The sequence below is a fragment of the Lonchura striata genome, chromosome 3 (genome assembly GCF_050655825.1).
Source record: "Lonchura striata isolate lonStrDom1 chromosome 3, ASM5065582v1, whole genome shotgun sequence".
In the NCBI taxonomy this organism is placed as follows: domain Eukaryota; kingdom Metazoa; phylum Chordata; class Aves; order Passeriformes; family Estrildidae; genus Lonchura; species Lonchura striata.
The window spans coordinates 57362343-57378484 of record NC_140705.1 but is presented as its reverse complement, the minus strand read 5'-3'; the positions used below and the strand labels follow the sequence as shown (position 1 = coordinate 57378484).

General features: G+C 39.0%; 1 protein-coding gene and 1 long non-coding RNA gene across 4 annotated transcripts in view; one reads left to right on the top strand and one right to left on the bottom strand.

Moving 5' to 3' along the window:
* The window catches only part of MTHFD1L (methylenetetrahydrofolate dehydrogenase (NADP+ dependent) 1 like), a 143935-nt gene that overhangs the window by 18866 nt on the left and 108927 nt on the right, over positions 1–16142 (bottom strand). The window lies entirely within an intron of this gene.
* Positions 1–16142, top strand: part of LOC146767913 (uncharacterized) — an 89876-nt gene that overhangs the window by 54066 nt on the left and 19668 nt on the right. For both annotated transcript variants that reach the window (XR_014954265.1, XR_014954264.1), the window contains exon 3: positions 5430–5608. This is a non-coding gene — a long non-coding RNA (uncharacterized LOC146767913). The remainder of the gene's footprint in view (positions 1–5429; positions 5609–16142) is intronic.

Here is a 16142-nt window from a genome sequence, read left to right as displayed (position 1 = left end):
AACCTTTTGCCAAATTGATTCAGGGATAACAGCAAGTCTCTGATAGCACCAATCCACTCTAACAAACATTTTAAGTCAGCAAGCCTATGCAAAATACTACATGTCATACTGTGTGCAAGCTGATATTTAAAATCCAGTTCAGTATTTTTTTTTAGAAGGGACTGGCTACATATTAATGTGCCAATACTAACTGTATGACAGTCTCTGTAACATTCTGCATTTCAAGATTACTGTCTAGATAAATTCAAACTTTAGCTGAAAAAGGTACTTTACATAAATTTTAATTTTTGTGGGAACCAGATTATAATGAAGAAGTAACCTGGGTTATGTATGCCTAACATGCGTGATATCCTTCACAACTGAAAATTTTCTCTTTCTTGTGAATAGGACTGCATTGCTCCTCCAGTTATAACTCTGGAGTTTTAACAAGCCAGCTGAAGTGGCTGCAATGTCACACAAATAAGGATCTTCACTTTTTTGTGGACCTGCTGGGATTACTGGGGAAGGTGATGAAAAGCCTGGCAGACACTGAAAAAACCAGCACAGGCCAGAAAGTAATTTCTGGGAGCAGATGTTTGTTCTAAGTGCATTTACAGATGGATGCCATACAAGGGGAAGCTGGCATTTAAGAGGTCCTGCAGTCATCCATTTCACTGTCACTGAGGCTACTATTAAAAATTTTTATAAATAAAGACGATCCAGTGAGCAAGAAGGGAAAACGATGACATACCCAGGGCACAACTCCAAGTAACGCAGGAGATGGTCTGTGACGTCCTTATTACTCATTTCCTCTCATAAGATTTTGACCCTTGCCTACCTCATCCTGATGTTTAAGGTTTATGGTCTCTTTGCTAGTGAAGACCCCTCAAAAAGGAAGCAAAGGCACCCTTCATGCTGCTGCTCCTTCAGAGAGGGCTGAGGCAGGCAGGGCTGGGAGCCCGGGCTCCTCCCCAAGGCAGCAGTGACTTACAGCTTCCAGAGCACAGGCACCTACTCCCAAATTGCTGCCAAGAGGGGCACGCCTGCAGCCTGTTTGACCACTCCCTGGTTCTCCAAAGGACTGCAGCAGCTTTAGGACTGACCAGGGGAAAGGACAGTGGGACTTGGAGCAGGAGCTGAGACAGACACTCCTGCTATCCTTCCCTTAGCTCTCGTTACCGAAATACCCCGGTCACTTCTCAACCCAGTTTCTGGACAACCACTTCTTTGTTTTTAGGAGTGATATAAAGCAAAGTGAAAATACCAGAGGCTTACCTACAAAACACTAAATAAAGCAAACTGTGGAGCTGATTCACAAACAACTCGGATGTTCATGCACTCAGGCCACTGCCCCCTCAGAGAGACAGGGGCTGTACAGCTCCAGCTCCAGCAATATGATTTTCATTGGTAGACACATGTCTGTCAGAACCCTAAACCTCATACTGTATTACCTTTGTGGCTGATATTATGTGGATCTGGAAATAATCAAAGGGCAGTCAGTTGTCTTGAATTTGATAAAATGTAAGAATTTTCCTTACTCAAGTGTCAAAAAATATTAACATAACTTGTACTTTATAAAGGGGAAAGACTCCAAAACCAGGCAGTGTTCCATGTACCTGCAGTGATAAGTAGAAGAATGGCTAGCTATAACGTAGACCTACAAAAAAATAAAAACTCCCTTGTAAGTTTCTTTTCCATCTGGGAGAATACTGCAATTCTCCATGAAAAATTCCAGCAGCAAAATGTCATGCTAAATTTTCCTCTACAGTATGTATTTGATTCTGAATCAATCCCACAGAGAACAGCAGACAACATCAAAACAGAAGTCTTTAATTGCCCCATAAAATGAAGATTACTTTAGACCCCTAAAATTGAACTTTTATGAGTATATCCCTGGAAAATGAAACCACTAGACATTACACTGCAGTTATCTGGGATTCATCTCATATACTACTATTTTTTTAAGCTTTACTGGAAATCATACTGAAAGGCCTACAAGAAGGCACATTTTTGGATTATCATGGCTTTTGTGTCTGGAAAATAGACTTTAGAACATATCTTTAATGAAATGGTCAATTTGGCCTAAACAATCCAAGGAAAGAAAAAACTTGCTTTTCCTTATGAAAATGTGATTTTAAATGTTTTCCAGTTGCAAAAGTAAATGTAGGCTGAAGGAACATTTCAGAGCGGATGCAGTTTACCTAGAAAAAAGCACTTCTATCCTGGAATAAAAATGCTTGCAGCCATTCTGTTTAAATTTTGAAGGTACCTCATTCCAGCATGACACGTGCATGTGTGTGGTAGGTGTCTGTGTCTATATTCACCAGATCACTCCTGACTGGGGAGTAAAGCAAGTTGTGCCTATTTTGTGAAGTGCAAGTAAAGCATTAGTAAATGACATTTAAATAATTTGAAATTTTTGAAATAGCTATGGGACTTCATGATCCTTATGCAATATGAGCATTTTGTTTTACTGAACAACTGGAGCTATTAGGAAACATTATTTGCTTGTGGTCTCCACTTTTTTATGCCCACCTTTTAGGGATTTGTGGTCATAATGCCACCTTGGCTTTTTATCCTAAAGGAGACTTCTCTCTCTCTCTTCCAGAGCACAGGCATTTGGATAATTTTTATTTTATTTTTGATTGACTGTCTAGGAGAGGGAAGAGGAACCACTGCACTTTGGAGGCACTCATGAGATTTCATGTGTCTGACTTTTTTTCCTTTTCTACTGGCTTTGACCATGTGAATAAATTTCAGTATTGCTCTGAGTATCTTCCTCCCTCTTGCACATAATCCTTTACAGATTACATGTCTTGTTCAACAGCACAGGGAATATTTGAAACAATACATCTATTTGTATAGCTCTGCCAGACATTCTTCCTATGCTCTTCCTGTGCTGAGTTTGTAATTTTATCTGTCTTTCAAAAATTCAATTAAGGGACTGTTAATAAAAATTAATTAAATTAGTCCTCTGACAATACAGAGCAGCACCACATAGATGACATATTACCAGTTCATGACGGTGCAATGAGAAGGAAGCAGCAAAGTACCAGTAAGTCTTCTGCATCCCTCAAAATACTGAGGAAGGATGCTCTAAAGTGGTTTGTTAGAAAGGATATCATGTGGTGTAGAATGCAAAACAGCTGCTGCTTTCTATTAGGCATGAGGGAAGCTAAAAATAAAACAAGCAGAAATGTTAAAATGGGTGAATTCTGGATGTCTTCTCCTTATTACTAATGAAAATAACTCAGCTTTTTTTTTTTGAGAAACAAGGGTATAAATATACAGAGGAGGGTAAAGATGCAAAAATCCTAAAATGCATTACACTGTGGATCAAAACTACTTTTGTATTTGATTCTATTCCAGCACACATCCAATATACTGGGGTGGGGAAAAAAGATAAAAGGAGGAGGAAGGATGAAAGATACCTTTATCTGTGAAGGGTATCTGGAAAGGAGCCACTGCGAAGGATAAATAACTTATTTGCCAATCAAAATGAATGTGAGGATACACAGAGGAATTTTATCCCCATGAATGCTTACCAACTTCTTCTTACTGTAGTCAAAGCATACAGATTCTTGACAATGTAATCTACTTGTGAACATTTCCAAAATTTGATTTAAATTACTTAATTTCTCCTGAATATGCGAATCCAGAAGGGGAAGCATCCTTAATTGCATACTACAACTAAAGGTGTGTAGTGTGCAGGTAGGTGGGTATGCCCATATGTGTGTTCCCACTATTCTGAATGCCCACAAATGAAAAGTTTTCTTGTCAAAAGGAAGCTAGTTAAAAAGAATGGTACTGCTGTTTTTATTCAAAATTTTATGTTACATTTTCGCATCTTGTTCACATAAGCCTTCAGTTTATGATTTTAATTTATATGAGATTTTTACTTTATTTCTCTCTTCTGGAAACCAGGCAACCCAAAGCAAAATGATGAGTGACAGGCTGAATTGACAGGGTTGACTAGGTTGAAATGCTCCCAACCATTCTTGGCTTGCTGCACCTGCGCCTCACAGCACGTTAGTCACAATGTGTGCTGCAGAGCCCGTGCATGCCCCACCTCTAGGTTCCAGCACTATTAATTGAATTTGGGGATGCAGCCAAACAGCTTAAAACTCTCCCTTTCATATACAATGCAGTACTTTGTCTTGTTAGGACAGGAACCTCGGGTGAGCTGCTCAGGCACTCTGCGGGGAACTAGCACTGGGAACAGTGTGTGGGCTGAGTTTGCCCCAGCCTGCCTTCCTGAGACTTACAGCAGGACTATTTCAGCAGCCACATTTCCCTTTTTGGTAGGGCCTTCCAGAGCATCCAGCTGCAGTAATGGAACCTGTCTGTGAGGCAGGGATGTGTCCAACATGGCCTTGCAAGGAAGTTGATCCACCCCTCTGACACTTACCCTCTCAAGTGATGAAAATAACTTTATTTTACAGTCCAATGAAAACCAATAATTTTTGACACTTCCATGCCATTCTTCATATAATCTATACCAAAATGAGGAAACTAATATGGAATTTAAATATGCCAAACCAACTAGAGTTGACCATGCACATCAGACAAGCATCTCTCAGCATTACCTTCCACCTGCATTGTCAGCCAGCCATGTTCCTGCTTCGCTTGAGAAGAGGACTGTGCCCAGCACAGCACCCATTCACAGCTAACCCAAGGGATGCAAACAAGGAAGAAATACTGTGCTTTGAGCTACTGCTCTTAAAATGCTTCAGAGCAAAAGGAACTACAAATTTGGAGTTGAGGAGTGAAGGGAGACTGAAAATCGCAGAACTGGGTATTTCAAGTAAATAATAATCAAACATGCATTTAAACACAGTCCAGTACAATAATGTTGTAAGAAACCAATTAACATTCTTTCAAGTATCATAGGATATAAGAACTAATTAAATCAATTAATAATATGATACTTCATGCTAGTTCATCAGGTGCTATTAGTAGCACACTGTGTTCTACCACAGTTCCTTTCCCACTTTGCTACAGACCAGAATTGAGTATCAACATTTTTGTTGTTTGTTTTAAAAAAAACAGAATTATAGAAAGTTGTAACCTACTGTTACTAACACTGACTAGAAGTTATGGAAAGCAGTAACTACAAAAAAATTATAGAGCCAATATAAGCAAAGCAATTGTTACTAAAACAATTACAAAACAATTAAAGCACTTATTTTACAGCTGCTTTTTCCCTGATCCATTTGGGTGTAAATGGATAATTTAATCTGAGCTCTAGTTACAGAGTTGCAGCTTGTTGGTTTACTGTGGGTAACCAGCAATAAATTTATATAATCAAACCCACTGAGACACAACTGAGATGATTTTGATCATGATGAAGGAAAACAGCTAACAAGAATTTTATAGCTTTCAATAATCCTGTGTGCTTCACAGACCAGTCATATGAAACTAATAACTGATGATGAAACTTTTCATTACAGAAAATCCTTGCCAAAGTGAAGGAAGATATACTAATTCAGGAAACAATCAGAGGGGAAAACCCTCCACTAAAAGCATATTACACCTGAGACTGAAAATAAATGGACTTCAAAGCATGATGTGGAAATCAAAAGACCCATTCAGAAGACGGAAGGTGTGAGTTGTCTTCTCATCAGCACAGGTAATATTCCCCAAAACCAGAGGGAAGGCTTGTCCCTGGCTGTTATGTTGGTCCAGAACTGCCCTCCTCCCTGCTTGTTCATTATAACCATGCTGACAATACCCAGCTCAACATAACATCAAGGTGGCAAAGCACACACACAGTATCTTTGGAAGCAAAAGCTAGTTATATATGTGTGTGTGTATATATATGCATGTATATATATGTAGATGAACATGCCATTGAGCCAGAGGGTGTTCAATAAGCACAGTGCCCTGCTCATGGCCATCCTACCAACTCTGGAATCCCAGGCAATCCTTCCCATGCCTGCTGTGCCATCCACTGTACCATGACAGACCTCCATGCTGCACTGCACAGCATGCCATGGGCTCCTCCCCCTCCACAGCCTAGTAAAGCACTACCTTCAATGCTTCTCAAAAGCATCAAAAAGTTAATAGAAGGAAAGAGTTAAAAAAGCCTTAACACAAACATTTGGAGAAGTTTGTGCTTTAGTGATAAGATTTTGGCCATCTCTTTTAAAACCACTGATGTCTCTCACACTGAGTTACCATGATGCTAATTTAACATAATTTTTCTTCAATTCTGCATGCCAAATCAATATCATAACAGTAGCTATAATTCTCTTTCTCACGTCATATACTTGCAGTCCCACTCCATGGGCTGGGGAACCAAATAAGAAACCAAAGAAAAAACTGTTTTATTGCCAAATTGGAAGGACACAAGTAAACAAATTCTTGAAACTAACACCTTAAAAACAGACTTCCAAAAGCCTTAGAAGCTTTGGATCAGTGACTAGACTACAGATGCTAATCCAAAATTAGAGTTAGCTTCTGAAGCAACCAAAAAATGTCCATGCCTATCAGTCTCCCAGGACCACACTCCTTCTCGTGTTCACCTCATAAAGGCACAAATGCCTGCCCACTTTTGTGTCTAATACCTTGGACCCATTCCCAGAGCAGTGTGTGATATCCTTACACTCTTTAAAGATGTGACATAGAATCCAGCTGCAACTACGCTGAGATTTGGCTACAAATACCATATGCAGCTTATCAGTTGCTGGAACTTTCATTCTGATATACAAAGCAGTGAGTTATGATAGCTAAATAAATAAAAGATTACACAATAGTAAAACCAACCTACTTCCTTACAGGATTTTGCAAGCTTCAAATGAATGCTGCAAAGTACTTTGTAAAGGAGAATCATTTTAGCAGTCATAAAGAAAGAAAATGGATGGGGATTGTGATGACAGGACCAAGTCCTTTGTCACACTGGCCATAGTTTTAAGAACTAAGAAATAGAAAGGTGCATTCCAGGAATAAAACTCCAACATTCAACAAGAAGATTTTCTAAGCTCTGTGACATTCAGATACTGATCTACCCTTAAAAACAACATGAATTTTATAGTAATTAATTCTTACCTAGCTTTGTAACACATGACTCTATCTGTGCTGCTTATTACAATAATCAGTTCAGCTGAATGCTACCAAATCAAACTTTAGTAATACCTATTTTAATTTCATTAGACTTTGAGGAGCTGTGAAAAATATTTCAGCTGAGAAGAAGCCAGAGATAATCTTGTTAACTCTCAATGTTAGCAATATCCCCAAACAAGATGCCAAAAGATTTGCTACTTAATTGTGCTATGCAGCTCCTTTGACTGGCAGTCATCTCCTTCCCCACCATTTCAGCCTATCCCAAGAGAAAAATTCATACTTTTCCTGAATCAGTTGTCCCATGACACTCACTGGAGGTTCAGCAGCAGCAGTATGTGTGCAGCTGTAAAACATCTGGCACACAGGTGTATGAAATGGCATTTACTTGCTGTCTGGCTAGTCACACAGTTTTTGGAAAGATAACAGTTATTGTGCAAAAAGACAGATAGTACTGCTGTGCTCACTATTGTAAGTTGCATTTATCTTCAGTGGTGTAATCTCCAGGTTAAGGAAGAAGAATAAATGCTAAGAAAGAGAAATTTTATGGAAGTCAAGCATGGTCCTTCACATTGGTACTGATAATCCAGCTTGGATGCAGGTTTATTTCCAAGGAGCAAGTGAGTGGGGCTGGAAGGCACACTTTAAATAAATCCTCTGACACTGTCTGAAACGGAATGGGAGCAAATGCTTTCCTTTGGCAGCTTGAACTTACAAGTTAATGCCAGCAGCATTACAAACATTAATCTTAAATACAGCAACAACAACAGACTAAACACAAACCTCTACATAAGAACTAAGGCTGTATAAAAGCAAATTTGATATATAAAAGGCAGCTTACATAGAGCAAAGAAGAAAATGCATTGCTTTCAGCATGGGACATTAGATATTTTGAAAAAAATACACTAAAAAATGCAATGTCACATTTGCCAAAGATATTGATTGGACAAAATTGCCACCTCCAGAGTTCTACTTAATATAGTACAAGACAGACCTACATGGCAAAACTGAGGAGGTAACTCATGCCCAATGCTCTGAGCATGCAGGCACACGTGTGAGCTTTAACACAACAGGTACAACACTAGTAATGAAGATTAAGCCACACTGAGACTCTCTCAACAGCTTGCACTAAAACTGGAAGCTGCATCTTCATCACTGGCACCACTTGGGTAAGCCTTTGCTTACTCACAGTACAAACTTCTTAGATTACTCCTCATGTATTGGCAATGGACATACGGTGGTTCGTGTTGTGGGCAAACAGAAGCAGTGCCTGGTACACATTTCTTCATTCCCCAGTAACTCATAAAGAAACTTGATGAGACTCTGCTGGTGCTAGGACACTTCCTACCTGAACCAAGTTTTCAAACAGCAGTCCAAGGAACAGATTCTCTGATTTGCATTCTATTAAATATAAATCACCAGGTCTATATGACATGCCAACATCATTCAGCTTGCAAACTCACCATTCTTACTATAGCAGAACTCTAAATTTTCCTCTGCTCTTATCCTCTTTTGTTGCGGTGTGTTTGGGAAATGCAACACCACACTCTTTCTGTTAAGAAAGAGCATATTTACAGCAATACAACACCAAGCTCTCAAGGTGGGTGATGCACACAGAAAAAACAACTGTGTCATCCAATCAAATTATCCAAGCAATGTTGAAAACACAAAATACTGACTGGTCTTTTCCACCCATTTTCATACCCAAGAAAATGTTTGCTTTTTCTTTCTATGTTAAATTTCTTCAGAAGGTTTTCTCCCCAAAAGAAAAGGCTCATCACATCTCTCAAAAGCCTACAGTTACTGAAATGAAATGGAACAAGAATGATTAAATGGATAGTCATGAAGACAGGAAACATGAGATAGGCATTTTAAAAGGAAGGGCAAGTCTTTACTATAAATCAAAGCTTTCCAAATGTTTCCAGCACCAAAATGGACTGGAAGCATGAGGTGATAGGTGCTTTTGCAGAGATAAAACTGACAATGTGAAATGAAATATGTGTAAGTTATTAAAACAGAGAGCTTTGCTGGCAGGTGGGGTTTGTTGAAATTCTAATCAAGTTTCCAAAAAGAATTCATATTTGAAATTAGAAAGGAATGCCTCATCTATTGGTAGAAGATTTGGCCCATTTAATTAGTCCTGAAAACAAATGGGTGCAATATTTTTCTTCAACTGATGTTATGGAAATGCACACATGTTTCAGTTTACCTGTGCTCCTCCAGACTTCACACTTCTCTGTCCTTGCTGTTGAGGCTGCTGGAGTCAGTAAGCAACTATCTCCCATTTTGATACTCAAACAGCAATTCAACTGTACCATAACTCTTTATTTTCACTGGCTCCATTCTCCACTGAGTTATCAGTACAGGACCAAACCGTCTGAGCATGTTATTGGCAACTTTCTGATTTGAAAAGTAAATGCTAAAGATTTACTAGGAGAAGTGAATCTACTTTTCCTCCTGCAAATACTCTGTTCCTAAGGTGGGAAAGGACCCTCTCCAAACACTTCCAAAACAGATGAAAAATAACAAACATTGTAGTAGCGCGGCACGAAATTTATTTTTGCTTAAGAGATATGAATAATATTTTGAGATATTACCTAGAATGCTGAATCAACAGCTACCTTTACCTTTTGATCATCCATAAAGGACAATCTTCAAAAGACGAAACGAAGACCTGAAAATATCTAGCTTTTGCTAAATACGGCAAGGAGTCAGAAGCAATATTCCATGAGCATCACTGTGCCCTAATGCATCATCTACACTGTAGCAACATTTCATAAACTAATTCAAAACCAGGCTTTGCAGCTGCTTGGCCTGGGGAGTGTATAATGGGATCAGTACACAACACGAAAGCAAAACAAATACCTCAGTTGCTACTAAAAATTTCTGCTGGAAAATACCAAGATTTTGCTTTCAGTTTTATTATGAGATTGACAGATCCCTCCAAAGGATTCCAGATAGGCAGCTAAACTTTAAATTACAACATTTAAGGTGGATGTTTTTAGCTGTTTATGGGCTTCTTTTTTCTAGTTACCATAACTTTTTATTATTTTATCAAAAATAAGTGAGAACCCAAAACCACAACTTACACATTCTTGTGTTCAAGACCATGTGAACATCAGGGAGTGGGAAGGGTTAACCTGTGTATATTAACATAAACAGGTCGGAAAACAGTACAAAAGAATAGATACTCAGTGTAAAACTTAACACAACTCTGCATTCCTCACTTCTGTCTCTTTCCTACCCTGTACTTAAGTCTCCATTCTGCCCAGGGGCTCCATCTCCTCTCTGGAGGGAGAGGACTGCAGCTGGAAGGGGATGAGGCTGCCCCTAGGCACAGGTACACGTACTCATGTGCACACTGCAGAGCTGCCCTTGCTCATCCACAGCCAAGGGGATGGTCCTGTGGGACTGCAGGAGCTTTGTCTTAGCTCTGTGTAAGCTAACTTGGGACTGGCCATCCTTTTCTGATGTGATAAGCTTGAATTTGTATGCCCACTCAGGTCAGCAGCTCTCTTAAGATCTGCACATTTGTGGCATCTGCCAGTTAATGTGGGTCACCAAATGTGCCCTGTGTATTGAGTGGTTAATCTGTGCCTATGGAAATGTTTTGGAATAAATACAACAATCTTCATCTTCTCAAAGGATTTTAAGATTTGGGTTGCACTGTCATTCAAACAAGGCCTCAAGTGGCACATACTACTGCTAGCAGTACTAGTTTGATTTCCACAGAAGTCAGCTAATTTCCCAGTTGTGTTGCTTTTGATGGACAATTTCCTTCTCATCTGAGTACAAGGATTGTACCCAACTTGTGCCTCCTCTGCAACGTGTCAGAAAATGAGTGATGAAAAGCACTATGGAAGACACAGCATGTTGCTGCAAATATATCACATGATAGCAAATCAAATGGGAAGAATGGCACTGCAGATTGATTTTGAATAGCACATTTGGGAGTTGCTAAGGATGCCCATTGCACAGTAAACATCTACTGCCTGACATCTTGTCTGCCACTGACAACAGATTTTGTATCCATTAATGAACAACTCCCACAATACACTTTTTGCAGCCTTTATCTAAGAGTATGTGAAGTAACTTGTGATATAAGTTAAATAAACTCTTCAGAATATGCAGCCCCCCCCAAACCAGTCTCCTTAATGTAAGATCATTTCTGACGTACCTTATTTATCTTTCATGAATGCCTCAAGGCATAAGTAGGTACAGTAAGAAATCAAAAACCACTTTTACAATTCGGTAATTGAGTCTGCAAATTGCAGTTAATATCCTCGATTCCTGGCTATCAGCTGAAGGCATTATTCAGAGGAGATGCTTGATCTGAAGGGAACGCATGAGAAAGACTGAACAATAGCTAAGTGTGCATATGGCATTCAAATGAACACACAAATTTCTTTCAGAAGAGAAGTAAGATATTGCTTGGAAAAATACTACATATTTTGATTAATGGAAATGTAAACCAGAATTATTAAACAGAAAAATAAAAGTTTTTGAAGTCTATCAGCTGGAAGGAAAAACAAAGATTGAGAACATGGCTTTGGAGACAAGATAGAAAATAATATGCCACCTATGAAATGATACACATAATGGACAAGTAAGAAAGGGGCCCTTCTCAGCAAGAGAAACAACCAGATGCTGTGAATCACAGTGACTCTCAGATGCCAACAGGGTGGAGAGCCAAAAGATTATTTATTACCTGCTGCCAGAAGGTATAAAATAAATCAGCACATCTATAACCAACACTTGGTACCTACTCTGAGCACACCTGTCTTGATTCCTGGATGCTGGAGGTGACCTGCACAGGTGTGTCTTGGTGCTTGGGAGTACATGGCAATAACAGCCAGAGTGACTGAAAAATAGTTTATTTCCCCATCCTAATTTTGCTTCAAGATTTGCTGCACTGTTGCAACATTATTTTTCATATCTAAGAACACTATTTATTCTTTGAAGGATATGTGGGAAAACAGTACAGGGAGAAGAAACAAGTGTTGTGAGGCGAATGATAGGGACTGGAAAAAAAAGGGGGAAATATGTCCTGTGCAAACAGGGATGGTACCAAAGCCACTTGGGAAAACATAGCAGGAAGCAGAGAAAAAACACTAGCTGAACTAATAGACAGATCTCATCAGCAAAATGCAAAGAACAGAGGCACATGACTTCAGAAGACAATTGCTAAAAGACAGAAACAATGAAGCAGCAGTAATGATATTACAGAATCTTTATACCTCTCTGAGACCTGAGAACAAATACCATCTATAATGTAGTACAAGCAACATCCATCTTAGTAGCCTGAACTTCAGGAACAATTCTGCCCTGGTGCTTGTGAACTAGGAGAAATTGCTATTTTGAAGACCTCAAAGTCTAAATAGCCAAAGCAAAAAAGGAAAGGAATTCAAAGATATTGAGGGTCTCTGAGAACAGCATTTTTAAAGCTGCAGTAAAGAATTGCTTATTAAGAATTTATCATATGCATCTTAAAACCCATTCTCAATGGAATTAAGAATCAATATGCCATTCTATCCAAAGCCAGATAATTTTAAATGTAATTAATATTTTCTTCCATGGAAATTATATAGAGCTGCTAGAATTATGTAGGGCTGAACATAACATCATTTAGAGGTTGTGAAAAGGCAGAAACACCCAATTGCCTTTTCCCCCTCATTTTTGGAAATGGTTTTCTTTCATTGTATTTCTACAGATTAAACAAAAAATAAATTTCAGCAGCTAATTTCCACTGAATGTCTATTTCTCCTACAGTTACTTTAACAGCTGGACTGATGCGCATCACAGGATACACAAATCAGAATAAGAATGGGTCTCAGATGCATTTACCTTAAACAGGAATGTTCTTTCCCATTTTATCTTTAAACACAAAAAAATCAATTACTTCTTAACTTAGTTTTTTTTCCATGAAACTACAAAAATCCATAGAGTTTAGTTGGTTTTCTGTTGGTTTAAAACAGCTCCTGCAACTTCATTCATCATTTGTAAGAAACTGCTGTCCTATAGCAGCTGTTTTTAACACTTCCTGAGTAGATTAATCTTTTGAATTTCTCACTGCAGTAAATTGCATCAGACTTACTACACACATGGAACAAAACGAATACAAACTATTTGGCAATGCTTCCCCATGACCTGCACTAGTGATGAACACACTAACTCATCTATTTAGAAAAGCAGACCTAATCACGGCATCAAAGACAGAACAAATTCAGATTGTCTTGCTCTGAATATCTGGAGGTTTCTCCTCAATTTATAAATGAGTGTAGCAATTCCAATTTAATGTGGTCCTGTAGGTAATTATACCTCATGCAAAATGACACACTAATGCAATACAACCAAGAGCACTGGCCCAAACAAGAGAGATCTTTACATTTCAGTTAAAATTGATTTAGCTGAAGGTTTGAATTCATTTACAATTAAAGAAAATGTATTTTATGCACTTTGCAACCTTTCCTCCAAAGTTTAATTTGTCAACTTTTTCTATTAATTTACCCACAAGAAATTCCTTGAGGCTTCACACAAATTGCCTTTCTACTTTCTTTTTGTTGTTTTTCACTAAAGTACAGAATAAACTTTACTGGAGGGCAAAGTACAATTTAACAAAACAATTTTAAAAAGTGGGAGCTCATTCTGTGGCAAAGGCTAAATTATATCTTCCAAGAATCACATTTGGCAGGAGTCTTAATGCAGCAGACTGCCTTGGTTTCCAGAGGTTACGTCTGAATTAAGAGAGAGCCAGCAACACCAGCCCAGAAACAGTAACACAACATGTGAAGGAGAGCTGGAGCAGAGAGCTAAAGACCATGAAAAGTTCAGGACTTTCTGAAATTGAATTTAGGATGTAAAAGCTGCTTACTGCTCAAGCAAGTACCATCAAGAACACACCTTTCATTCAGTACATTCCCTGGCTCACTCATGCCTGGAAGAAGCCAGAAGTCTTCCAATTGACCTCCTTCCCCACCCTCTATCCGTTTGGCAAGCGTGGAAGAACAAGACATAGTGACACTAATGCAAAAGGATGTAACACTTCATACTCAAGGAGTAAAATATGAATTTGAGTGACACAGAGATGGGGCCAGCAAGTCTCCCCTTTACAACTACACAGGCAGAAGAAAGGCGGTAACAACACACATTTTAAGGGTATTCACGCTCCCGCTCTTCTGCACAGGTGCTGCTGGTACATGGAAACACCTCCATCCCTTGAATGAACTCAGGAATATTTTGAAATTATGACCACACGGAAAAATTCCGCATTTGGAGACATTTGCTTTTCAGTCCAGGACTGATCCCAAGAACAGCATGTATGTGGTTATTGGTTGGTTGTGTTGTTTTTAGTTTTTTTGGTTTTTTAATATACAACTTCCTCTTGGCTGGATCCCTAAAGTTGTAAATGACACATTCTATGTTTTAATGTATGCCATAATCTCGTTTGCCTTTTTGTTTCCATAAAATGTTAAGTTTTATGGTGCCAACAACATAGCTAAATTCTCTCCATTTAAATAAAGCCCTTTAATTGAAATTTATTCTCATGTGTATCCTGAGCTGAAACGGAAAACTATTTCTATTCAAAGGACCAGAAAGAATATTCTTAACTTCTGCAATGCAATAATTCAATTTTTGTTCCTCCACTAGTTTTTCTGTTTCCCAAAGTGGACACATTCCATCCTTTATGTCAAAATAGAAACTGCCTCCAGATGCCAAAACAGCTCCCAGGAGGAAAAAAAAGAGAAGGAAAAAAAAAAAAAGAAAGAAAAAAAAGAAGAAAGATGTGGAAACGAAAAGCAGGAAAAAGATTAGGATTTTGACCACTATAATGAAGATATGATGGTCAATTTGCTGCAATGATATATACTAAAACTGAACACAACAAAGGTGTGGTTTAATGGGTAAAAGAATGCATACATTTACAATGCAGTCCATAATCCAAACAAAATGTAGATAAACAACAGAATGATGACTCCTAATACTCTCAACTGTCAGCAGAAATCTCTCCCGTTATAGAGAAATTTTCCACAAATACTTGATGATCAAACTAAAAGAACCCTTCTATCAACAAATCCACTCCCACAATTTACATTTTTCCGTACTTATAAGGAAATTCTTCTTCACACGATGACTGCTCCATTCATTGCACTCCACCTCCAGTAATAACATGATGAATTAAGTCAAACATGTATAAACCAATGGGTGGAAAACTGCCTTTTCAACATAAATACACAGAAATCCTTAAAACAGTTTCAATAAGAAAGATAGCACTCAAAAAAATGCTCGTCAATGGCAAAGATGAATAGGAACTGATCTGCAAAGCAAATACATTTCCTCTGGATACTGATACAGTGCATATGAGAGCAGGAATACTGCTGTTGAGGCTAGGTTTGAATGGGCCTTTAGAGAAGGTTCAACAAGGTTCAAGTGCTGGGTCCTACACTTGGGTCACAACAACCCCAGTTGAACATCAGGTGGCCAAGAAGACCAATGGTACCCTGGCTGGATCAGCAATAGTGTGCCCAGCTGGAGCAGGGAAGTGATTATTCCCCTGTAGTGAGGCCACACCTTGGGTGCTTTGTCCAGTTCCAGGCTCTCACTACAGGAAGGACTCAAGGTGCTGGAGTGAGTCCAGAGAAGGACAACACAGCTGGGGCAGGGTCTGGAGCACAAGACTGATGAGCAACTGAGGGAGCTGGGGGGATTTAATCTGGAGAAGAGGAGGCTCAGGGGTGACCTTATTGCTCTCCACAACTCCCTGAAAGAAGGCTGTAGCCAGGTGGGGGTTGGCTTCTTCTCCCAGGCAACCAGAACAGGATGAGAGGATATAGCCTCATGCTGCATCAGGAGAGGTTCAGTTTGGATATTACGAGGAATTTCTTCATAGAAAGGGTGATTAGAAATGGGATTGGGCTTTCCAGGGAGGTGGTGGAGTCACCATCCCTGGAGGTTTTTAAGGAAAGACTGGAAGAAGCACTCAGTGCCATGGTATAGCTGACAAAGTGATGTTAAGTTACAGGTTGAAATCCATTATCTCAGAGGTCTTTTCCAAACAAATTGATTCTGTGATTCTATGAAAATAGTAAAATGATAGAAGAGCAGAA